This window comes from Podarcis bocagei, assembly GCF_964188305.1.
Source record: "Podarcis bocagei genome assembly, chromosome: 10".
In the NCBI taxonomy this organism is placed as follows: Eukaryota; Metazoa; Chordata; class Lepidosauria; order Squamata; family Lacertidae; genus Podarcis; species Podarcis bocagei.
Genome location: NC_138135.1, coordinates 39,765,877 through 39,790,606, shown reverse-complemented (window position 1 = coordinate 39,790,606; position 24,730 = coordinate 39,765,877). Strand labels below are relative to the sequence as shown.

Genomic DNA, 24,730 nt, shown 5'->3' with positions numbered 1-24,730 from the left:
GTTTCCCATTGAGGGCCCATTATAAGCGTTGTCTCTCATTTCTACTATCCCATCCAAAGTCCCATTTTCAAAAAGAAAAGGAGGAAAATTTAGCACCACTGCTTACTACCGATTAAATCTAGTAATTTTTAAAATATTTTTTTAAAGACGCAGATCGATGTAAATCCTGTTTACATGTGACTGCTTACGGTATTTTAAAATAATAAAAATTCAGCCTTCCTTCCCACACTCAGCAGCACACAGTCCCTCCCAGGTGTAGCAGGTTCATGCAAGTCCTTAGCAATGAGATTTAACCGTACAATCCAGTACATGCCTATTCAGAAGTAAGTCTCATTGAGCGCAATGTGCTTACTCCCAGGTAAGTGGTCCCAGGACAGAAGGCTTCATTGTTCAAGAGTTTTTGGTCTGTTAGTGGCCTTGCTTTGAGGTCAGGGGGAGAGGTCTTTGAGGAAGCTAAATAAATACTATCACAGTGAAGTATCTGCCACACAGCTTGAAATCTATTTACTAAATTGATCTGCCAAACTTGTTTCACTAGTTTTCCTGACAGAATTGAATCTTAGGCAGGTGAAGCTCCTCTCAGGATATAACGCAAATCTAAATACTTCCAACCAAAAGGCACACTTTGAGGAAGGATAAAAAATATGCTGCCTTCCATGTGTTGTTGGACTACATTGCCCATCATCCTTGGCCATTAGCTAAGTAGGCTGGGGTTGGTGGAAGTTGTAATCTGACATCTGGATGGGACTATGACTGTTACAAACGACATATTCATGCATGACCATTTTTAACAGTACTTTTGTGGAGTGTGCAAAATGCAGATCTGCTACTTGTGGTAAAGTGTTGCAGCTTCCATGAACCTGATTAGCCATAGATCACTCTGTTCCTGTGGATGGAACTATGCTGGTGTTAGACATAAGCATTAAAACTCCTCCTACGCTGAAATAACCTGGAGGTATTTGAAGAGTGCATTTTCCTCCTTGGCTTTGATCTGCGGGGAGGGATAATTTTTGAAAAATATAATTTATGAATGAATGAGAAGGGAAAGAGTATGAAAGTGAATAATAAAGCCTCTATGTTTCAATAATAATAATTTGTCATAATGGAGCTTTAAAAAAAGAGATGGCTAAAATGCTCTAAAAGTGTTCCTGTACAAGTATTAATATTTGTTCTTTTCTTTCTTTTTGGCTAAACATAGAAGCATTTCTTCAAACAGCTAGACATCTGGCCTTTACTATGTTCTCTCAGATCCCTTGAAATCTTATCTGGATTCATATAAGCAAAGAGCAATCTTTGAAGTCAATATGGCACATAAAAAGCTTCTAACATCAATAAAGCCATTCAGAAAGCAGTAAATGAATGAAGGAAAAAAATCGCCCTGTCCCAACCCATTCACATACACACAAACATGCTTTTCCCACCAACGCTGCTAATTTTAAGAGTAGCTGTACCTCAGGTTACTTTACAAATGGGCTTGCAAAGTAAACTTAATAGAATTCACCACCAAAAATGGATGTTGGGTCACATTTCATGTTATTCAGAGTGACAAAATTATGGCACAAGTTTTGAGAATGGGCAGAGGGGCAGCAGCCTGTTCCTGGAGAACTCAGGGCTGGCTCCAGGTCTGAGGGATCCACAGCAGAGAGGTGGACCCTTTCCTACATCAAGTTGAGCACTGCAGGCTTATGTGGTGATGGCAGCAGAGCTGTGATCAGCAGCGGATAACTGGGATCCAGTGTTTTAATTTCTCCCAATCCCTTCCTAGGAGTGTCACCACAGAGCATTGTGGGGAAATTCAAATGGCAACTCCAAGCTACTCTACACAGGAGACCCAGGGCATCTTTAACTTCAGAAATGGGCCTTAATAAACCCAGGCAGCTGTCTGAGAATGCAGTATGTCAATACCAAGCCTGGAAAAATTCAACATCAACATAACACAACAATGGTTCATAGGTTACTCACATAGCAAAAACAATTTATACAGCCTGTTCAACATCCTGCCCCTATCAGGGACATATATATATACGACACCATGGTTAAAAACCACATAGAGCCCATAGACATGGTGTTTTAAAGGACAGGAGGAGGAGGAGTTTGGATTTGATATCCCGCTTTATCACTACCCGAAGGAGTTCCAAAGCGGCTAACATTCTCCTTTCCCTTCCTCCCCCACAACAAACACTCTGTGAGGTGAGTGGGGCTGAGAGACTTCAAAGAAGTGTGACTAGCCCAAGGTCACCCAGCAGCTGCATGTGGAGGGGTGGAGACGCGAACCCGGTTCCCAGATTATGAATCTGCCGCTCTTAACCACTACACCACTCTGGTGTCTAACATACTAGCGTCTGACATAATAGCAAGACAAAATAATTCCTCCTCCTTCTTTTGCCTTAACAGTAGAGAATGTAACACTTGGGAATAAGAAGGGTAGAACCTGCCCAGTAAAGATCCATTAATTTTACCCCATCTTTCAAGCTTTTCAAAAGCTCTTTCGAAAGTTCAAAACTCACACTTTTTTTCCAACCGCCTTCCCTTAAAAACAGCATGGGATTGAGCCGCACTAAAGAGATGTATCTTCAAGCATTCATCTCCTCCTCTGTGGTGAGGGAATCCCACAACTGAGGCTGCCACAGAGAAGGCCAGTCAGAGCCCACCCCTCATTCCGTTCCCCAGGGACCATCTCTAAACTCCCATCACAATGTTCCTTGTAAGCAAATGCCTCTAAATTACTACAATCGCTACAGTTTTCAATGTGCTTTATGCTTCACATCATATATTGCCTTGATATTTTGGATGAGTTGGCATTATATAAATATTTTTTATAAATAAGTACTGTATATATGGGACGCGGGTGGCGCTGTGGGTTAAACCACAGAGCCTAGGACTTGCCGATGAGAAGGTCGGTGGTTTGAATCCCAGCAACGGGGTGAGCTCCCATTGCTCGGTCCCTGATCCTGCCAACCTAGCAATTCAAAAGCACGTCACAGTGCAAGTAGATAAATAGGTACCGCTCCGGCGGGAAGGTAAACGGCGTTTCCGTGCACTGCTCTGGTTCACCAGAAGCGGCTTAGTCATGCTGGCCACATGACCCGGAAGCTGTCTGCGGACAAACACTGGCTCCCTCGGCCAGTAAAACAAGATGAGCGCCCTTTACCTTTTTACCTTTACCGTATATATTATTTATTATTATTATTATTATTATTATTATTATTATTATTATTATTATTATAATGGAAACAGGAGAAAAGTATGCCCTGGATCACATCCCAGTAGCTTTCTTGATGCCCTGCAGCTGTTCCCTGCAGCTGCTGTCAGCTGGAGCCCTTTATTTGCTGATTCCCAGAATCTTAGAAGCGCCTATATTTGTTCTGTTGTACTATCGCAAGTATGGTTATCCCTGTGCTCTAGTGAAGATTTGTAGGTGCTAATATAATTCTGCCAAAGCTCAAATTTCAGAATTGTTTTTGCTAGGGATAGCTTACACCCAAAAGGCAGAAGCAGCAATGGACTGCCAGTGGCTGCATGACCCCATAGACACCAATAATTCCATCATAAAGTAATTCTCTTTTCAGGTGCTACTCACCCTCCCCACTTTTTATGCCCTTGCTTTATCGAAGATTAGCAGGATTTATTTTTATCATTCTAGTTTCAACGCACTAGAAGGGCTCTTGTGAAAATCTAACATGAACTAACATTGGAGAGCAGAAACTGAAGCCACCAATTTCTTTTTTAAAAAAGATCTGGTCTAAGCCGGAAAAGGGTGAAAAACAGAGCTGTTCAAATGTCGCAATATCATGTGATCTCTTATCTTTTTAGGGTTTGGTGCGGATGTTTTCCCTAACCAGCTTTGTCACATTGCTTCTAGGAAGGTCTCTGTGCTACTTACAGCTTTGTGGCATGCAAAAAATCAGCCTAAACTATCCTGTCTGTGCATTAACGTCTGCAGGGGAAGTCCCAGTAGCTTAATTCTTTGGTTCTTAAATAAGGTGGTACTTCCTGTCAGTTACACACCCCTTTGACAACCCTACTCCTGAGGTACTCCAAGTAACAGACCCAGGGGATCACCACAGCCCTCTTAACTGGTTTGGGAGTCTTCTCTTTTTGTAGAAGAATCTCTCCCCTGCTGACTGGAATGAGACCTAAGTAGACTGTATCTTTCCAGCTTCTACTTCTCCTGGCTCAACCTCAGCCTCCCAGTTAATTCCTTACTCTTACAGGAATGCCGCACACTGTCCTAAGCGTAGAGACTCCTTTCTCTAGCTTGTGAGTGGATGTTTCCACCCAGAACCAACTCTCCCAACCTCTATCCCAACTCTCAAAATCCTCTCCTTTTCAGCTCCCCCTCCTGGAACCCTGGTCAATCAGAAGTTGCCATTCGTTAACCATTTGCTGCTGGTGCTCCATCATTCTCATAAATGCTTCTGGGTTAGGCTTGCTTGCCACTGGTCTTGAGAAATTATGGAGATCTGCTGATGCCGGCCACCTGCTTTCTTGCCTTCACAGGAGGCATTGGCCTTGACCACATTTGAAACCTCCCAATCACACCCATAAGCATTAGCCAGTCAACATCTACGAACCACACCAATAGCCACATTCACTGATTTCCCCCTTTTCATTCATTCACATTTGTGCCCCAGCTTCAACCCACAAATAACCACTGGCTTCTGAAGGTCAATTTCAACCAGCTTCCATCCACAAACATCAGCCTGCTTCAGCCTTACAAACACCCACTGACTTCCAAACGTGAAGTCCACCAGCTTCCACCCACCAACATTTGTCAGCTTCCACTAGGCCCATCACTAGATATAGATATAAGCCAACTTCTGACAATGGATATCAACCACAATCAAGCCACAATCCCTCTCAGAAAGTGAATTTGCCTTACTGTCACTCTGTAGCCACCAAGAATGAGTAGATCACCTCTGTCCATTTGCCAATGTGCCACTTCCAAGTGGAGGACTGGGAAATGCTGGATCTTGCAGCTGTTGGGAAAGAGAAAAAGGCCCACCTTTATATCCACTCAGCTGCCATGTACTTTTGTGATGTCACAAGTAATCCTTAACCAACAGCAACAGCATCATCATCTCCTCAGGCCTCACACTTGTGGGTGCACCTCAGCAGTGATTTACTTGTGGGCTTGCTTGTTTTTTAAAAAATACTTATAGAGAAATGTCTTTGGGCCAAGTTGTTTAGGGCTTTGTGAATTAAAATAAGGACCATGAACCTGGCCAAGCAGAAAATCAGCAAGCAGTATCCAATGACTGTATTGGGGGACTGTGCTTGTAGAAATGTGTGTGTGAGGCAAAACTATACGAAAGGTGTATATTAGAAGAAATGTACACTAAAATGCTGGCACGTTTTTGTGAGGACTTTAAACAAAAATAATACTGTGATGAACTAAACTTAAGACTGGAAAAATGAAAAACTGAAAGAAACCAAAATTGACAAATGTCACTGGAGAGCAACAGCAGGAGAGAGCTATAGCGCATGTTCTGTCATGCTAGCAGATGTCCCATGGGTATCTAGTTCCCCTCTGTGGGAACTGAATAGTGAACTAAATTTGCTTTGGTCTGATCCAAAAAGGCTCTTCTTACCTTTTTATCTGCAGAGACCAACTTCTACTCTCTCTGTGTGTATTTCTGAAACTAGCATGGTGTCCATTCAACTGCCATTTTAACTAACTGGTCAGCTCAAGCGAGATATGTTTGCTCACTGAAAATTATTGTCTACAATCTCTCTCGATTTATGAAAATGCATAGGAAATGTGCAGGTATGCAAAATATATAGTCCAGTACTGGGTGAAGGGAAGAAAGAAAAAATAAATGAAGTTTCATCAGCCTCCAGCCTATAGTTTTCACAGTGTATTATGTCACAACAGCGCTGACATCAAGGTGGGAATTGCATGCAGTGCTTGCAAAATATCACCAAAAATGATCAGAGAAGGATGCTCTCATCCTAGTAACCTACATGCAATCATTACACCGCACATGCATGAATCTTGAGACCAAATTCATTATTCTTATTGCACCCTCTGCTGACTGGTTCCTTGAACAGCTTTAAGCAACTGATTCTTAACCAAGATATAGTGTGGAGCTGAGAGTTAACATCAAGAGAAATCCAACTGATGATCGTGTCCGTTGTGTTAGGTGAGGATAGGGTGAAAAGCAATGTGTTTAAATTATAAGACTGGTAGGTTTGGGTTTAATGTTAAATATTAAATGCAAGGTCCCTATGATTGTCGTGGAAGTTTCTTTCCTTGAAGGTTTTCATCCTTGAAGGATGAGGAACTATTGCTTGGAGTATCTTAGGCACCAGGCTTCAAGGCGTTCATTCGCAGATGGGTCTGTAGCCTCCTGCTCCAATACACACACCACCACCCCATTTCATAGATCTATGGGTCTATGGGTCTTTATACATTTTGGATAAATTGAAATGGTGGGCAGCCACTCTGTTTGTAATCCTGACTTGGCACACCAATGTTAAATCTAAGGAGATATACAACATGCACATGCTGGACGTTGCCGACTGAGAATGGTCTACCCTTTTCATAACTTTTGGCATTTTCCATATACTGACACAGCTCACTTTCGCAGTTTGGCTATTCAGCCCCACCAGTTCCTGAAATCCTACACAGGCAGCCAGCATCACCAGGGGACTCTTCTCCCAGTGCATAAAATGCTGCCATTTCCCCTCAGCTGAAATGAGCAGCCCTTCACAAAACAAGCTGGCTGGCCTTACAACTGCTGTAAATTTATTATCAGAATACATGACTCTTGCCTGAATTATACTGCAAAGCCTGTCTGCACAGCAGGGCAGGAAAGCACCAAATGAGCATCGTTTTGTGTTGTTGTTTTTATTATTGCTGCTGGAACAAAGTAACCGGGTTGACAGGAGATGTGTTTGTTGGCAAGAAGGCCATGACATTTTGAAAACCGCAGGGACCATCCTGCCTCACCAAACACCAAGCGTATGCAAAGAGAATGCACACGGCCGTGGTAGAAAGGCGCATCTATTGTCTTGCTGGCAGGCAGCGCCAGAATGGAGAGCATCCCAGAAATGACATACAAAACTATTTGAGAAAGTGCTTGCCAACGCTGAAAGAAAAGGAAGCAGCACAATGGTAGCTGAGGAAGAAGCAGCTGGGCTTCGCAGCACCAGCCTGCATATTTCAGTTTGTATTATCCGCACTGTTTCATACAGTAAAAGAGGTCTTCCAAGGGGAATCTTTTATTTATTCACCAAACAATCTAACGTTCTGCTTCCTTCATCAGTTGATCTGTACCAAGGTTGATGAATCTGTGGCCCTGCAGGTGTTACTGGGCTCCAACTCCCAGCAGCAGCCCCAGCCAGCATGGTCAATGGTCAGGGATGATGGGAATTGGAGTTTAACAACATCTGAGGGGCCAAGGGTTTTCCGTTCCTGAGCTGTATGAAATATCTATGTGTGTCTTATCTATATACCCATCTCAAAGCATTGGCAGCAATTACTTTATTTTTAAGTGCATTTGCATCCTGGAACCTCTAGTCATTCAGCTGTCATCTCTGCCCAGGCTGTTAAGGTACGTCCATCTTACCACTTACTCTACATCCAGTTTTCTAATCAGGCTGAAGCTGGTTTGAAAATGCAGGAAAGGTCAGGTTGGGGTGGGAGAGGGCACCAGGCGGTGGCAGACCTGCACCATGCTAGATTAGAGGGCAGTGGCTGAGGAGGACCACCAGCGAGAGGGAAGGAAGGAGGGAGGGAGGGGGAGGAGGTCACTCCTTCCTCCTCCTCTCTATTGTCACTTTTGCCAGGCTGGGCTCCTCATCAGCCACACCAAAAGCTGTGCAACCGCCATTTTAGACTGGCTGAGCTTGAATACGAGAAAAAAAGGCATCCTGACTAAAGTCCAAATGGGACAGGGGAATCCCATTTTTCTAGGGACAGGTGGCAACCCTGTTCTGGTTTCCGAGCCTTAGACTATTCATGACACACTGCCCTCCTAATATTCAAATTCTTTAGTAAAGCAAGATAATATATAAATAACACTGTATGTGGATTCCTTCCTCCCAACAAAAACAGTCAAGGAAGAAAGTAAACAAATGGCGTAGCCTGCCCCTTGGAAACAATGGACACCATGCAAGCAGCGATCAAAGGCAATGCAGGCTTGGTTCCGTGCTCAAGGTCACATCAGCTTCAGTTTTTTCCAGGTTCTGTTTGTAAATGCTTAATTGAAATTGCCCCTCGAATTAGTTTGAATGACCCATAAAGCTTTGTCATGCCAGAGCATCCAGCCATTTGGGAAGACCTAGTGAAAACCTTTTTGGTAGATTCACTTGCTAGACAACAGGCTTAATTTCTCTGTTTAACTTGGCCTGGCCCAGTAAGTCACTGAAAACAGGCATCAAATAGTTGGATTGCCAACACTGCGTGCAAATATGTTAGAATAAAGGCTGCAGTCCTGGAGTAACTCAATCCAGATAAGACTGAGGCACTGTTAGTGGGCAGTTCCCTAAACCAGGTAGATGGGACCCCCTGTTGTCCCCCTGTAGTAACCTCTAGAGTGGAATCTACACACAAATTTTTAAAATGCTGTGAAAATGCTTTTTTAAAAAATGTTTTGAGAAATACATTGAATTTTGCATAGCTCACTTTCACCATCTAGTGTCACATTTGTATATTAAACTTTATAACACATTTTAAGTGTTTTATTTGCAGCTGTGTAGGGACATGGGTGGCGCTGTGGGTTAAACCACAGAGCCTAGGACTTGCTGATCAGAAGGTCGGCAGTTCGAATCCACATGACGGGGTGAGCTCCTGTTGCTCGGTCCCTGCTCCTGCCAACCTAGCAGTTTGAAAGCATGTCAAAGTGCAAGTAGATAAATAGGTACCGCTCCGGCGGAAAGGTAAACGGCGTTTCCGTGCACTGCTCTGGTTCGCCAGAAGCGGCTTAGTCATGCTGGCCATATGAACCAGAAGCTGTCTGCGGACAAACGTTTGCTCCCTCCGCCAGTAAAGTGAGATGAGCAATGCAACCCCAGAGTCGGTCACAACTGGACCTAACGGTCAGGGGTCCCTTTACCATATATATATTATTATAAAAATGGAAACAGGAGAAAAGTATTAGTCCTGCTGGCCACATGACCTGGAAGCTGTACGCCGGCTCCCTCGGCCAATAAAGCAAGATGAGCGCCGCAACCCCAGAGTTGGCCACAACTGGACCTAATGGTCAGGGATCCCTTTACCTTGCAGCTGTGTAGCTGAATCCTAGGTTAGAGGAGGAGGAGGAGGATATAATTAAATTTATATACCTCCCTTCATCAAAAAATCTCAGGGCAGTTCACAAGATAAAAAATACAAGATGAAAACACAAATAAGTGGTTAAAGCAAAAATAAGAAAACAATAGCCACCTCCCTGTCCATAAACACATTTAAAAGCCTGTAGGATATTAATCAGCAAAAGGCTTTGTTGAAGAGGAATGTTTTCACCTGTCGCCTAAAGATATATAACAAAGGTGCCAGGCATAACTCCCTGCGGGGAATGTCCCACAAGCGGGGAGCCATAGCAGAAGAGACACTTTCTCATGTTGCCGCCCTCTGGGCCTCTAGCAGAGAAGGCGCACAAAAGAAGCGCCTCAGATGATGATTGCAGGGTCTGGGTCAGTTTACATGGGGAGATGCAGTCCTTGAGGTGGTGGTGGTGGTGATTACAGCGGTACCTCAGTTTTCGAGTGTCTCAGAAGCCGAAAGTTTCAGTATTCGAACACTGAAAACCCAGAAGTACTGTAATTGCTTCCATTTTTGAATGCACCTTGGAAGCTGAACGGCTTCCGCTGCGTTTTTATCCCAATTTTCTCCATTGACTTTGCAGACCGCCCTTTGCACCTCGGTTGTCAAACGTTTTGGAAGTCGAACGGCCTTCCGGAATGGATTACATTTGACAATCGAGGTACCACTGTACTATTATTATTAGTATTACTATTATTACCCGTCCACCTGGCAGTCCTGAGGCACTGAATGCATTATATGTCAAATTCGGCACTTTGAATTGGGCTCAGAAACTAATTGGTGGCCAGTGCATTTGGGCCAGGACTATATGCTCAAACTGTCTTGCCCCAGTAAGCAACCTGGCAACTGAATTCTGCACCAGCTGAAGTGAGCTTCATGGCTGAGTAGGGATTCAGACTCTGATCTCTCAGTAAGGTAAAGGTAAAGGTAAAGGTACCCCTGACCATTAGGTCCAATCGCGGACGACTCTGGAGTTGCGGCGCTCATCTTGCTCCATAGGCCGAGGGAGCTGGCGTTTGTCCGCAGATAGCCTTCGGGTCATGTGCCAGCAGGACTAAGCTGCTTCAGGTGAACCAGAGCAGTGCACGGAAATGCCGTTTACCTTCCTGCTGGAGCGGTACCTATTTATCTACTTGCACTTTGATGTGCTTTCGAACTGCTAGGTTGGCAGGAGCTGGGACCAAACAACAGGAGCTCACCGTGTTGCGGCAGAACTATACAAAACTATACTGGCTCTCTTCTCTCGGTCATTAGTTATCTGTATTTTATTTAAACTAAGACATATAATACTTCCTCTAGAGATGAATTTTTCTTGGCATCTGATATATTACTTGGGGGCACTTCTCAGCTGCTTGTCATAATACATATTTCAAGGCAGATTTGTGATCTAATACCTTTTCTTGAGGATTGGTGTTAGTATATAATACTCTGAGCCATGTATCTAAAAAGAAATAGGCAATGTCAGTAGGAGTCAGTAAATGATTTGTTGCCATTATAGTTATAACTGATTTTAGATGTATAAAATGTCCCTTCTGTGCCATGCCCTGTGCTGCTTTTCACAAAGGCACAGAGTATTTTGTTCCATGAGTTTTAATGCATCTGCCTTTGCAAAGCTAATGCAGTACTAGAAATTTCTTTCTGTGGCAATTCATGTTTTATTGATACAGTGCACGTAAAAGTAATCTTAAATATTTCAATGCAGTCAAGAGGTTAGGTAAAGAAAGGAAGTCCCATCCTCCACCCTTGGAATTTTCTCAACTTTCATTCCAGATTACGATTTTCTCCCCAGAAAAGATGAAAATGTCTTTGTTATGAGTCGTAATGCAGGAATCATTTCTTCCTAAATGGCTGTGTGTGTGTGTGTGTGTGTGTGTGTGTGTGTGTGTGCATTTCTTTAATGAATAAGTATTTGGGATCTACATGGTTACTGGAGCTTACTGGAAACAGTACAATCCAGTGAATTATGTGTTGGGTATGGTTATGGAAAACATGAGCTCAAATTACAGTTATAGGTTTGTTGCCTTTGGGCAGGAATACAAGTTGACTGCAATTCCAAATTCTGTGGCTGGCACAATCAAATTCACAAGGTTTGCTGCAAATGGATGGTAAAAATAACAAATCTAAATCAGGTCCATAGAGGTCATTCTCTGGTGCCTGTGAGGCACTTCTACCTAGTGTGTGTGTGTGTGTGTGTGTGTGTGTGCGCGCGCGTGCGTGCATGTGTGTGTGTGTGTGCATGTATATAATTTATTTATTGGATTTATATACCGCCCTTCATCAGAAGATCTCAGAGTGGTTCAGAAGATAAAAATACAAGACAAAAGGTGAGAGGGAGGGGTGTGAAGAACAAAGAGAATGCATGCTTTTGAAGCAAAGCTCAAGAAGATAGAGGGTTTGGGGTGAACCTGAGAGAGAAAGTTTGGAATTGGGGGTCCTGGGAGAGCAAATGGGTGTGGGAGAGGCAGTGGCGTAGCGTGGGGGGTGCAAGGGGGGCCGGCCGCACCGGGCGCAACATCTGGGGGGGGCGCGCTCACCGCCTCCGGAATCACCGAAGAGCCTCGGGCGCAGGCTGTAGCAGAGCCCCATGTCTCATGGAACCGACGAGATGGCAGCGGCTCTCAGCGCTTGCCGCGGTCCCCGCGCGTCAGGGCCGCGGAGGGCGCGCCAGGCAGCCCCTCCGCCGCCACTGCTGCTGCAGCTGCTGGTCCATGTTGCATTTTCCTCGCCTCTCTGCCCTCCTCCTCCTCCGGGCAAGCGGCATCATTTGGGCGGCAGCACCAGCGGCAACTCGCCTCAGATCACCTGACGTGGCAGGTTAGGGGTTAGGGGGCGCAAATTACTTGCCTTGCCCCGGTTAGGGGGCGCAAATTACTTGCCTTGCCCCGGGTGCTGACAACCCACGCTACGCCGCTGGGGAGAGGGGAGAGAGAGAGATTGAGATTTTGGGGTGAGTTGATTAGCCGAAATGAGTGGTTTGAGAGGTAATTGTACAGGAATTGATTTGAAAGCTGGATCTGGGTGAGAGATTAATTTGGATTTGACCGTCCCATTAACTGCTCTATCTACGGTAGTTCAGTATTGCCAACGTTGATTAGCTCTCCAGAGTTTCAGGCAGGGGGCATTGGCAATACTGAACTAGATGGAGCAGTGGCTCTGACACAATATAAGGCAACTTCCTTAGCAGTGGGTGGGACCTGATTTTAGCATCAATAAGATTTCCCAGATAGTGGAGAGCCTTCCCTGTCTTATTTCACCCCCCACCCCCTGCAATGGCCAATTATCTCATCTCTTTTACTTCCCACTCATCTCCAATACTGTGAACTGGGATGCAGGACAAGTGCTTTGGATGATGAATTGTTGGAAGTCACGCCAGGAGAGGACCCAGCTACCTTCACCTGTTTACCACTTTTCATATGAAAACAATCTCTGTCCATTCTGCAATTCAAAGGGACAAATGGTAAGCGATGCAGTGGCCATTGTTACATCTAGTTTATCCCTAAGGAAAGCAGGATATTCCAATAGCTGTTAAGGTGTAAAATAAGGGGGAATGGAGAACAATTCAGAGTCTTTTCACATATGCTTGTCATACGTCATCTTTCTTGTCAGTTGGCCAATGTTGTTTGAACATAATGGAAAGGAAGTCACACTGATGGAGTTCTGCCTATGATGGTGAAGGGATGGCATGACTGGCTTGCTGCAGGAGAACAGCAAACCCTGAGCAAAAGCCTGGTCCACAGACTCTGCCCCGAGATATACAAACAGAAACTTAGAAACTCATATACAATCCAGCCAGTTCTGCCTTTATGCAGGCCTTGTTTGTTAACATAAATGCACTACACCAGATTGGCTGTGTGGCAATTCTGTTTACTTTCCCTTATGGTTATACCCTCTGGTATAAACACATCTATTTCATATTACAGATATTTCCATATGCCTTGTGGAGTTCTATAACCACAGATACATTTGCAGAATTTCACAGTTTTCTCATCATTTGAAAAACACTGTTAGTAATCGTAAACTTTCAAGCAGGGAGGCCTAGCAACTCCTCAGAGAGGGTCTTGCCTCTAAGGATACAGGTCACTTCTTGGTTCACATGGAGAAGCTGTTTTCAACGGAGCGCAGTGACAGAAGTGTATGGCTGTATTGAGGCAGCACCGGGTGTTGAATTTTTGCACCCGGGGCAACTGCCTCTGTGCACACAAACCCATGCTACTCCACTGTGCCAATGGTGGGCAGGGGCAGAGACAAAAAAGCGCAGAGCAACAAATGCACAATTTACCTTTGTTCACAAGGCTAGTTTCCTCTCCCTCTCTCTCCCCCCCTTTCTCCTCCATCTAGACAAGCAAGAGACATGATCAGCGTTCAAAGATGCATTTATAGCCCCGCCAAAAAACCCCAGCTGAGGTGTGAGGTGAGAGTCCATGAGGGGTGTGGCCTGTGGATAGCTCCATGGGCCAGCTGAAGAGAGCTGAAGGGCTGCTTTTGGTTCCCGGGCTTGAAGGTCCCCACCACCACCACGAAAGAAATTATAACCACCAAGGGAAGATCAGTCTTGGCAGGTCTTGGGAAATGAAGACAGGATACTGCCAAGGTGCCTGGTGAAAAAATGACAAATGGGGGCAGGGTGGTGTCAAAAAGGAGAGAAGAAACTGTTATGTATTGAAGTTCTCACCCTGGCCACCAGGGGTATCATGTATATAGTTTTCACTCAGGTCCACGTCAGTTAATTTAGGCGGGAAACCCTGGGTTGTTGTTGTTACAATGTTGACAGCCGGCTGCCTATACAGTGGTACCTCAGGTTACATACGCTTCAGGTTACAGACTCCGCTAACCCAGAAATAGTGCTTCAGGTTAAGAACTTTGCTTCAGGATGAGAACAGAAATCGTGCTACAGCGGCGCGGCAGCAGCAGGAGGCCTCATTAGCTAAAGTGATGCTTCAGGTTAAGAACAGTTTCAGGTTAAGAACGGCCCTCCGGAATGAATTAAGTACTTAACCCGAGGTACCACTGTAAAAGCAAGGCCAGCTGAGCTGTTTGCTCTTCAGTTCAGTTCCAGCTTACTATAAAGAACCACTTGGAGAAATCTCTGTGTCGTCTGCTTTGTCAACCCACTACTTAATAGAAACTTATCATCTGCCACCTCATATGCACAGTAACCTTCAACCGCAGCCAACGCCTCAGAATTTCTACAGGACCCCAAAGAGCATTCTGATCTTCAAGGGCTGTTTTTGTCCTTCACCCCTGTGAAATTGCCCCTCCCCCACAAAAAAAAAACATGAGCCACATACATCAGGCCAGCATTAAATGCAACTGTGTGACTCACCACCTCCTTGTCAAACAGATCTCCTTGATCCACCTTTTGCTTTTGCTCCTCTTCCCTTGCCTGCCTTGTTGTGTTGCTTTTCCTTTGTAAGCCTGAGGGAAGAGGCAGGCTAGTTCTGTTTTTTTCACTGATGTGAGCCACTTTGAGAGACAATATTCGTCTGAAGAGTGAGATAAAGAAATAGATTGGTTGAATATTCCGTACCATTTCTTTAGATAGCACGATGCATTCTAAGTCATAGGTGAAGCTCGATTCTAGAATTTAGCTTCTTTCTGTTTATGATTATTTTGCTTGTTTTTGGTGGTTGCATATGGAAACACAAACATATCCAGTTATTCTCTCATGCTTTGCTTCTACTACATAAGCTTCACCTTAATTATTCACATTCATATCTAGAGGGAAAGAGGGAGGCTTTTTATAGCTTTGCCATGGCCAAGTTTCCTCAAGTTAGACTGTGTTGTGAGCCCATAATAAGCAGCTAGAAAGAACTGCAAATCTCAAGTGCCACCAAGATCACCCACAAAGCAAGTCTTATATTTTAATATGTGTACAGCCCTTGAAACAATCTTGGCACTTTTAAAATATTTATTAAGGAAATAATCTGGAAGTGCATGAGGCCACCAGCTTGCTGAAGATATAAGCAGGACTAGGTCTGGTCACTGCCTGGAAGAGTGACTGCTTAGAAACCACCAGAGCTTGGAAAGAACTAGTTCACTTTAACTACATTCACTGAATGAGATTTTTAAAAATCTCCAAACTGCACCTGAAAATGGTTCCCATAATTGCCGAGTGAACTGAATGTGAATTAATTTCATTTGGGGCTAGAACCTTGAACAATTTCTCGTTCATCTTCAAGATCTTTCTCATACATGTGTTTAAGAAAGACTATTTCACTCTTTAAGCTTAAAGATTATGATTGTAGGAGTAACTAAATTAAATGACTCACATTCCACTGCATGCATGTTTACTTAGTCTTCTTAAGTGTATTTTATGCTTCAGCACGGGAGCTTGTAACATATTCAGTGCTGGGGGGAAATTTGTCAAAGGATCATTTGAATGAACTTGAATTGAACCGAGGACCAAATGTGAAACAAACTGGTTTGGTTTTGTAAAGGGACAGACTTGGCCTGGAATTAGTTCCTTTATAACATGGACTTTCCAAGTTCTGAGAACTACATGTCTCCTGCCTTCGGTTCCATGAAGCAAGAAACATGGGACTAAAGAAAAACCGAATAGCTAATAAATAAATGATAATGGTTAGTGCTACAATGAGAGATGAAAAGAGTTCTGTGGCCTAGAAAGCTTCTTCCCACCCACTGGTTGATAAGTAGATTGCCTTCCTGCCTCAGGCAGCTTTTGGATGACATCCACTGTCAAACAAAAGAATTGTTTGGCACTAGAATCTGACCAGGCCTCCACTCCTCGTGTGGTTTATAATCTCATATGGAGCTTTTCATTAAAATATGCCGGAAAAAACTTTCTTCCTTATTCCATATGTCACATTGGAACAAAAACTCCAGTACCCTGTAAGGCAGCAAAGCTAACAGCATCCAATTAATACAGGAAGTGCCATCTTCCCCCCCCCCCGCCCTATGCAATAATACTGAGTTTGTTGAGGCATTAACATGAGAAGGATTTCAATCAGGTATGCATCCCCAACACCCACCCCAAGTTGGGCAAAATTTGGCTTTGGAATCACTTTAGAACAGAGACTAGAAAAGAGCAGTTAATATGAGATTTATTTTAAAATGGAATTTACTTGTGATTTATTTTTTTATTTTTTTATTTTTTTACTATTCTGCATTTTCACACACCCACACACCCAAAAAAAAAACAACCAACTATAGATGAATTTCATTTCTGGACAAAATGTTGTGCATAATGACAAAAGCATCTGAGTTCCTTAAATATCTATTTCCGTATGCTTTGAGCATTATACTAAGAAAAAATAGGGGGGGCACCACTGAAAAATACATGTCTGTTTAAACTTTTAAATGAATGTACACTTGGAAGCTTTTCCATAGTATGCAAAGAAGTGATGGACTATGGGTTTTCCAGAACATTCTGAGACGTTTCAATCAAGAATAGACATTGAAACTAAAGTGGCAGTTATTCATGGATTGGGAGGGAGACTGAAACCTAATGAAGAGAGTTGCAGTGTAGCAAGTAGATGCCACACTTTTTACCTTCCCATCTACCCCATGTGTTGTAGTCAGCAAAACCTTACTCAGAGTAGGCCTGTTGAACTTAATGGACCTAACTTTGTTAATTCGAGTTGGTCTGCTGTAAGTAAAACTTAACTGAATACCACCCCACACATTTAAGGCACATGGAGTGGAATTCTAAGTTTCCATTACTGAGAGCACTACTTCCTGCCTGATATCCCCTCTTCTTCCCTAATGTGTCATTCTGGGGTTTCTTCTGACCTTCCCCTGAGCTAATTTTGGGGGCAGAGTGTTCAACAGGAGAGAAGAGAGCAAAAGTGCTGTCTCCCACTAGTGCAACTATTTATTTTGGGGAGTCCATTTACGCCCCCTCCGCCTCTCACACAAAGAGGTCTCCACTTTGGGCTAACAGATTCTCACTATGGCAATCTTCCTCGCTCTTGTGCAAGGAGGTGTGAGTGTGTTGGTACGCATTTAAAGTTACAAGTCCCCAGCCAAACACTCTGCCAGTTAATGAGCTTTGGATCCAAGAACTGGCATGCTCTTCTCCGCTCACCAAGACGTGTAATTAAGACTGCAGTTGGTCGGCAAGTTACTGCTTGTACCGCAGTGCATTCACGCAATCCATAGAGCTTAGGTTGTTTCAATCAAACCCCCAACACACACACCACAAAAAAACTTTATTACCCTCTTGGAGGCATACAGCAGTATATAAAAGAGTCATTGCCTTTAAAGCCTGCTTTCTGTTACTTCAAAAGTTTGACAAGCCCTTTACTTACAAAAGGTTATGGTTAGCATACATGATAAAGTTGTTGACGTTGTTTACATTATCTGCAAGAGGCCATGAGTTATTACGGTTCTGTTCTGAGAAGCTAAGCATCTTAAGTCAGTCAAACTGCACTCAAGGCATCTAATCTACCGAAACTAGCATGTGGTTGCAAGAGCAAAAGTAAACAAGGCTTTGAAACCTTTGAAGATTTGTAATCAGAACTCTTGTATTCTTGGTAATTACCAGATAATGAGCAGTTAAGTGTTTATAACTACCTTATTTCTCTTACAGTCCTACAGTAATTGTGTGTTTATTGTGAAGGAACTAGGATAGGATATGCAATCATTTTATATACCTATAATCACCAGGACCCCCCATGTGGGAATAAGGCAAGCAAAGGAAAGAAAGCTATTTTTAACGCTGGAGACCATCCCTAGTGTCATCACTGCATGGGTCACCTTGGAGAACCATAAACCATCTTCCAGCATTTAGTCATTCTAAGTCCTTCTGCCAACCTGCACCCTAGAAATAACAATGCCAGGCTGTGGGATTGGGAAAAAGCATAGTCGGAGGCCCCATTCGCACCATACATTTAGAGCACTATGATGCCACCGAAAACAGTCATAGCTTCCCCCAAAGAATTCTGGGAGCTGTCGTTTGTTAAAGAGTTGTTAGGAAACCCCATTCTTTCCTCACAGAGCTATCAGTGTGGATTCCCTCACAGATCTATACCGGTAATTCTTCACAGGGAACTCTGGGAATTGTAGCCCTGTGAAGGAAATAGGGGTCTCCTAACAACTCGTAACACCCTTAACAAACCTCAGCTCCCATAATTCTTTGGGGAAGGTATCACTCTTCAAGGCGATATTGTAGTCCTTTAAATGTGCCAAGTTGCCCTTGCCACATCGACATGTTTGCTTTAGCAAGAACATACCCAGGCAATGCATGTGTCTTGAGCACACCCACCCAACCAACAAACAGCCAGTAGTTTAATACTTTATTGACAAAACACAAATTTACAGAAACTCCAGAGGGGCATTAAACACACACACATTTCTGGAGTCAGCTGACACCCCTCCCCAGGCTTATGCTTTGAGCTGGACTGTTTACTCCCATGATTTTCTGGGTTAGGGGAGATTCGAATTATTATTTTTCTGTTATCAAAGACAGTGGTACCTCGGGTTAAGAACTTAATTCATTCTGGAGGTCCGTTCTTAACCTGAAACTGTTCTTAACCTGAGGTACCACTTTAGCTAATGGGGTCTCCCGCTGCCGCCGCACCACCACCGTGCGATTTCTGTTCTCATCCTGAGGTAAAGTTCTTATCCTGCGGTACTATTTCTGGGTTAGCGGAGTCTGTAACCTGAAGCGTCTGTAACCTGAGGTACCACTGTAACATGGAAATGAACTCTATACATGTACTATAGAACATTAGTTATCCAAAAGTGGCTTTGGTGTCATGTGAAAACTTAAATATAATACAGCAATTAACAGTTAGAGAAATTGAATAAACTGCTGTGCAAACACAGGTCTGGTGGGATACCACACAAGGCATCAATGCATTAAATGCATTTTGCAGTCTTTGAAAACACACCTGTCAGGAAAGCGGCATGGAAGAGGGACCGACCAAGGCTTTGAAAGATGCTGTGCTGCCATCTGGTGGTCTTTAGATATGATGACCCTTACATGGTAATATTTACATTTATGACAAGCATCATTGTTTTAAGATGATTCGTTTTAGTTACAAGACGACAAAAACCAGCAGAGTCTCTCCAAATAGACACCACTCTGAGACATGTAAAATGAACATGGATATTCATGACTAATGATGCCTTCAATGCTCTGAAAAAAATATCATCTGCACTCAGCCAGAACGTGCAATTAATTAAAAGAGCAGGTTGCTGAGGTTACCTGCCAAATTCTATCAATGTACATTCCAGTAGCAATACAAACCTTAAAATAATTTCATAACAATAATGCCTCGACAATCTGAAGCATCAAAATATGTTAGTAATGAGGTTAGTCGTGACAATTCTTAGGGGAGACTGTGACAATTCGTAATAACAGAGGAAAAGAGATACTGGATGAAATGTAACAGCACAGCTGAGATTATCATAACCACATCATATGCTATTTGATAGTTCTTTGTTTTATTTAATTGCCCTGACTAGGATCAATCATGGAGAGAGTGGGCCCTCTATAACTTTTCCTTGGAAAATCCCACCCCCTCAAAAAAATGATTTAATTGCAGCAAATGGCATTTTTGTGAGCAAACAGTACCTTGAGGGGGCCTGATTTCAACCCTCTCATGACACTATGATTCTAATCCAGATTTGCACACACACCTCCAGAGCTCCTATTTTAAAAACAACAAGAGAGCAACATGTTTAATGTTCCATCAAATCTGGCCTTCATTTGTTTGTTTCTGCAGAACAATAATTCAATGCATCATTATTTGGTACCCACAAATATACTGAACACCTTTCCCTTGACTCTCCCTCTTATCATATGACCTCCCGTTTGACAGCCTTTTCTTGCACTACTACATCTCCTCTCTCTTGTTGACTTTGTGGCGGTTTGGAAAGCATTAAAAAAAATGTTGGCACATGTTTCCGGTGAATTGTCTGTGAGAGAATGAAGTGTCATTGAGGAAGATGATGTCTCAATTTCTGACAAGACTTCCAGATATTCTTATGGAACACTAAATAAAACTAAGAAACGCTCCCTCTCTCTTGCTTAATGTCGAATATAATCAAGAGTGGGTCTTCAATCTTTCCTCAGAAGCCCTTGCCTACACACACACACACACACACAGAGAGAGAGAGAGAGAGAGAGAGAGAGAGAGAGAGAGAGAGAGTGAAATGACTCTACACATGTGTGTGCACACACTCATACCAATACCTAAAATATGGTCCCTTGTCATTCCATACATAGAACAGGTGGAGTTATACATTGCAGACAGTAAACGTGGTCAATTTTCAGACAGTCAGTTCAACAATAACAACAACAACAACAACAACATTTATACCCCGCCCATCTGGCTGGGTTTCCCCAGCCACTCTGGGCCGCTCCCAACAGAACATTATTATTTATTATTATTATTTATTATTATTATTATTATTATTATTATTATTATTATTATTATTGCAATAAAACATCAAACATTGAAAACCTCCCTAAACAGGGCTGCCTTCGGATGTCTTCCAAAAGTCAAATAGTTGTTTATTTCCTTGACATCTGATGGGAGGGCGTTCCACAGGGAGGGCACCACCACTGAGAAGGCCCTCTGCCTGGTTCCCTCTAACCTCACTTCTCACAGTGAGGGAACCACCAGAAGGCCTTCAGCACTGGACCATGGTGTCTGGGCTGAATGATGGGGGTGGAGACACTCCTTCAGGTATACTGGGCAGAGGCCGTTTAAAGGTCAGTACCAACACTTTGAATTGTGCTCGGAAACGTACTGGGAGCCATTGTAGGTCTTTCAGGACTGGTGTTATATGGTCTCGGCGGCCACTCCCAGTCACCATTCTAGCTGCCGCATTCTGGATTAGTTGTAGTTTCCACGTCACCTTCCAAGGTAGCCCCATGTAGAGCACATTGCAGCAGTCCAAGCGGGAGATAACCAGAGCATGCACCCTCTGGCGAGACCATTCAAGACACCAGGACACATGGAGAGGGGCACAGAATCACAGGAGCAGGCCCTGACCTCAAGTAACATCCTCCCAAAAGATTGCACTAACGGTCCCTACAAACTCTATACACATAGGCTTGTCTGCACAGCTGGGGATCCTGCTGTTTTGCAGAGCTCCCTATCATACATAAATGGCTTCTGTGTGCCCGGCCTTAGGCACACAGGGATTGTTCTCACAGTCTAATGCAGTGTTTCCCAACCACTGTTCCGCGGCACACTAGTGTGCCGCGAGATGTTGCCTGGTGTGCCGCGGGGAAAATTAAAAAATTCGAAAGATTTTTTTAAAAAAAAAGTCAAATTTTCGATTGGGGCGCCGTCACTAGATGACCCCTGGGGTTCCCTCCCTCCCTCCCGCTCTGCGCCTCCCTCCTCCTCCTCCTCCTCTGGGGAGGCCCTTCCTGGCTCTCGGCCAAGGCTTGGCGGCTGCCACTCACTCACTCGCTCGCCCACCCGTCCCTCCATCCCTGCACCCGGCCTCTCCCCCTCCGTCCCCGGCGCGGGGGCTGCCGGGATCCGTAGTCCCCTCGCCCTTGGGCTCCGCGCCCGCGCGGGGTGCGCGAACTACGTTTCCCAGCGTGGCCTGGCGGGCCGGGCGTTTTGTTTGAAGCGCTCTTCTCCCGGCCATGGAATGAGCACGGCGGCGGCGGCCGGGCGGGCAGGGGCTCTTCCGCGCAGACCCCGCGCAGCCTGCCTGCGCCCCCACGGAGATCGGGCGGCAGGATGGAGCCCGGGGATCCCCGCGGAGGCGGAGCGGCGGAGGCGGAGGCTGCCCCCCAGGTAGGGCTGCGTGGGGGGGGGGTTATTTTTGCAATGCTGCATCCGCGCCGGAGGAGACGCATCGGACCGCGGGGAGACCCCTTGGCGGGCGTGCAAGGCAATGCATGCGTGCAGGCGTTGCATGGAGTGCAGTGCAATGCAATGGCAATGTGACGCCCTGCATGCATGCATGCAACTTCCACCGGCGCTCCGGACTTGGCAGGTGAGGGGGGTCCCCAGTGGGCGGCAGAGAGAGCCGGGAGGGCGAAGGGGAGCCGGGGGGGAGCAGCGCTGCTCCCCGAGCCGAGCCCGGGGGGAAACTTCGGCGTCGTTGCGCCGGGTGTTGGAAGCGGAGGCTGGCGGGGGCCCCTCACCTGCAAAACCTGGTCGCCTCTCATATATTTCGTGCATTGCATTCATCGCCCGCTTTCTCCTCCAAGGAGCTCCCGGGGGCGCGCGTGGTTCTCCCCGTGTTATCCTCGCAACAACAGCCCTGCGAGGTGGGTCAGGCGAGTGGCCCAAGGGAGCACCCAGGGATTGTCCTGGCCAGGTGGGGTGATTTGAACCCTGCTCTCTGCCCGGTCTTCGTCCTCATTTAGCCCCCACATGTGCATGACTGTGCATGACTGAGGTTTTCCCCCCTCGTCTTGGCTATGGTGTGAGTCTGTCCTGTTAATTAATGGGGTTCTGCCTTCGGAGAAGATGAGCCAGCCCTCAAGGAGGTGATTATGTAATTTGCTAGCAATTCATGTCCCTCCCGGCGTGACGCTGCGCGCTGACGTCACGGGGCTGTAATGGTGGTGTGCCTCGAGATTTTTTTCATGAAACAAGTGTGCCTTTGCCCAAAAAAGGTTGGGAAACACTGGTCTAATGAATGTGTGTAACCAAGGGTAGGTTCTCCTGCTGCAACCTTTCCCCTTACAAGCTGTGCAGTCCAGAAACTAAAGACAAAACTAGGCTACAGATTATGCTTTGCTGTGGATGAAACACACCACAATGCCTGGTTCAGACACAACTCTAAACTAGGGATCATGGCTTGTTTCCTCCCAGAATGAGCCAGTAGGAGAACAGCAGGTGCAATTTCACTCATGCACACTAACTCTAGCATATGGCTCGCTATGACACATGAACACACCATTAGACAGGCTCAAGAAGCCAATAACTGCTCAGCTTTTCGGTATGATTTTAAATTTTGCTTCTGAAGAAAGTCTAGGTTTGGTGTATAATGATCCTGTTTGAGTCTTTTAAAGAAAGCGTATATTGAAATCGCATCTTTTGACCTTGGACAATTGAATAATACCTCACAAAGCATGAGAAAGGGCACTTAACAAAAGAAATATGACTTTGTTTGAAAGCGCATCTGTGTGAATGAATGAAATCAATGTTTGAGCTGGAAAAGCATATTTCTACAGGTTCATAAAGCACCAACACAATTAATTCTCACTTTACATGTTCTGTAGAAGAAAAGCAATTATTTACAGATGGCTAGCTATCATTTTAATCAGAAACTACCATTATTTCAAAAGAAAAGTAAATTTCTGCCTGCATAACCCATTTCCTGGGTTTTCAGGAAATGAATGAACCCAATAACATGACAACGTCAGTGTCAAAGCAAAACCCACTCATATTTGCAAACACAAGAAATGTCAGGTTTCATGCATGGAGGCACACTGCTAATGTTCTTGTAGCACTCTTTTGTTGCTATGAAGCTGATCCATATGCTTGCCAATTTTAAATATCACCTCTCAGAAAGGAGCCTTTGCAGTCCTATGTGCCATCTGCTGCTTGGGATGGATGACGGCATACATTTCAGTATTGTGTTTGTGCACTGGGTTATATACACACACACACACACACACACACACACACACACACACACACACAAACACTGTGGGGGGGATGAAGTGAAGGAATATCTTTATCAATCTTTGTTTACCTGTATCCTTTAAGATGTTATTAAAAATGGGAATTTTTGCTGCCTTTATTAATGACACTTCAGATCCATCTGTTAACAGTGTTAAGTTTTTTTATTCAATTCGATGGGACTTAAAATTAGCTGAATTGTACCCTATTTATTGGTTTATAAATATTGTAACAAAAGTTGGGTGGCACCCCCACTCTGCCGAGTGGTAGCAAGATTCTGGTGTGTTTGTGGTGCTCAGTTCCTTTGGGGAACTGAGACACGGCTTTAAGTAATGTGGTTTATTTACCTGTTTGCACCTTCAGCCTGCATGGAGGGAGTCCAGATCTTACAGCATAGTCATTTCAAGAGGGGCTTGTCCCCCACAGCGATGCAGCCCTGGAGTCTAAGGCATCTCTCCCAGACAGCCTTCAGACAACCTGCCTATGATGGATCCCAGTCTTTCTTTTCCCCCTTCTTCTTCCCAGCACACCTTACTCTCTCTTTTCCTTGGAACCCACACCCCATCACCATGGCAACCTGTCACAGTCTGGTTTACAGGCGATCGAAGTCCCAGCAAGGGATACCAGGACCGGGGGCAAGATGGTAGGGTGGGAGTAGGAACAGGGGTCCAGAAGCCAAGGGTCCGAGAGTCAGGAAGCAAGGAGTCACGAAGTCAAGGGTCCGAGGATCAAGAAGCAAGGAGTCAAATACAGCAAGGAAGGGAACGTGTTGGTGTAGCAAAGAGCCAAAGGGAAATGCTGACCTTATATCCCTTCCCTGCTCTTGCCACCAGGTGCAGCGAGTTACCAATCAGCCTCACCTGTGCGGCCACGCCTTGCCTCTTCAGAACAAACTTAG

The 24,730-nt window shown here is 44.7% G+C and overlaps 2 long non-coding RNA genes across 4 annotated transcripts in view; one reads left to right on the top strand and one right to left on the bottom strand.

Annotated features, from left to right (window-relative positions):
- Positions 1-5,888, bottom strand: part of LOC308596136 — a 134,608-nt gene extending 128,720 nt beyond the window's left edge. Inside the window, exons 1-2 of one of the 3 annotated variants that reach the window (XR_014012341.1) lie at positions 5,592-5,888; positions 4,918-4,979 (exon numbers count right to left, since the gene is read on the bottom strand). This is a non-coding gene — a long non-coding RNA (uncharacterized lncRNA). The remainder of the gene's footprint in view (positions 1-4,917; positions 4,980-5,591) is intronic. The other 2 variants (XR_014012342.1, XR_014012343.1) reach the window with 2 other exon arrangements.
- LOC308596148 lies at positions 296-14,348 on the top strand. The gene is made up of 3 exons (XR_014012367.1): positions 296-358; positions 12,598-12,722; positions 13,604-14,348. It is a non-coding gene; the product is annotated as an uncharacterized lncRNA (long non-coding RNA).
- Positions 14,349-24,730: the final 10,382 nt, after the last annotated feature.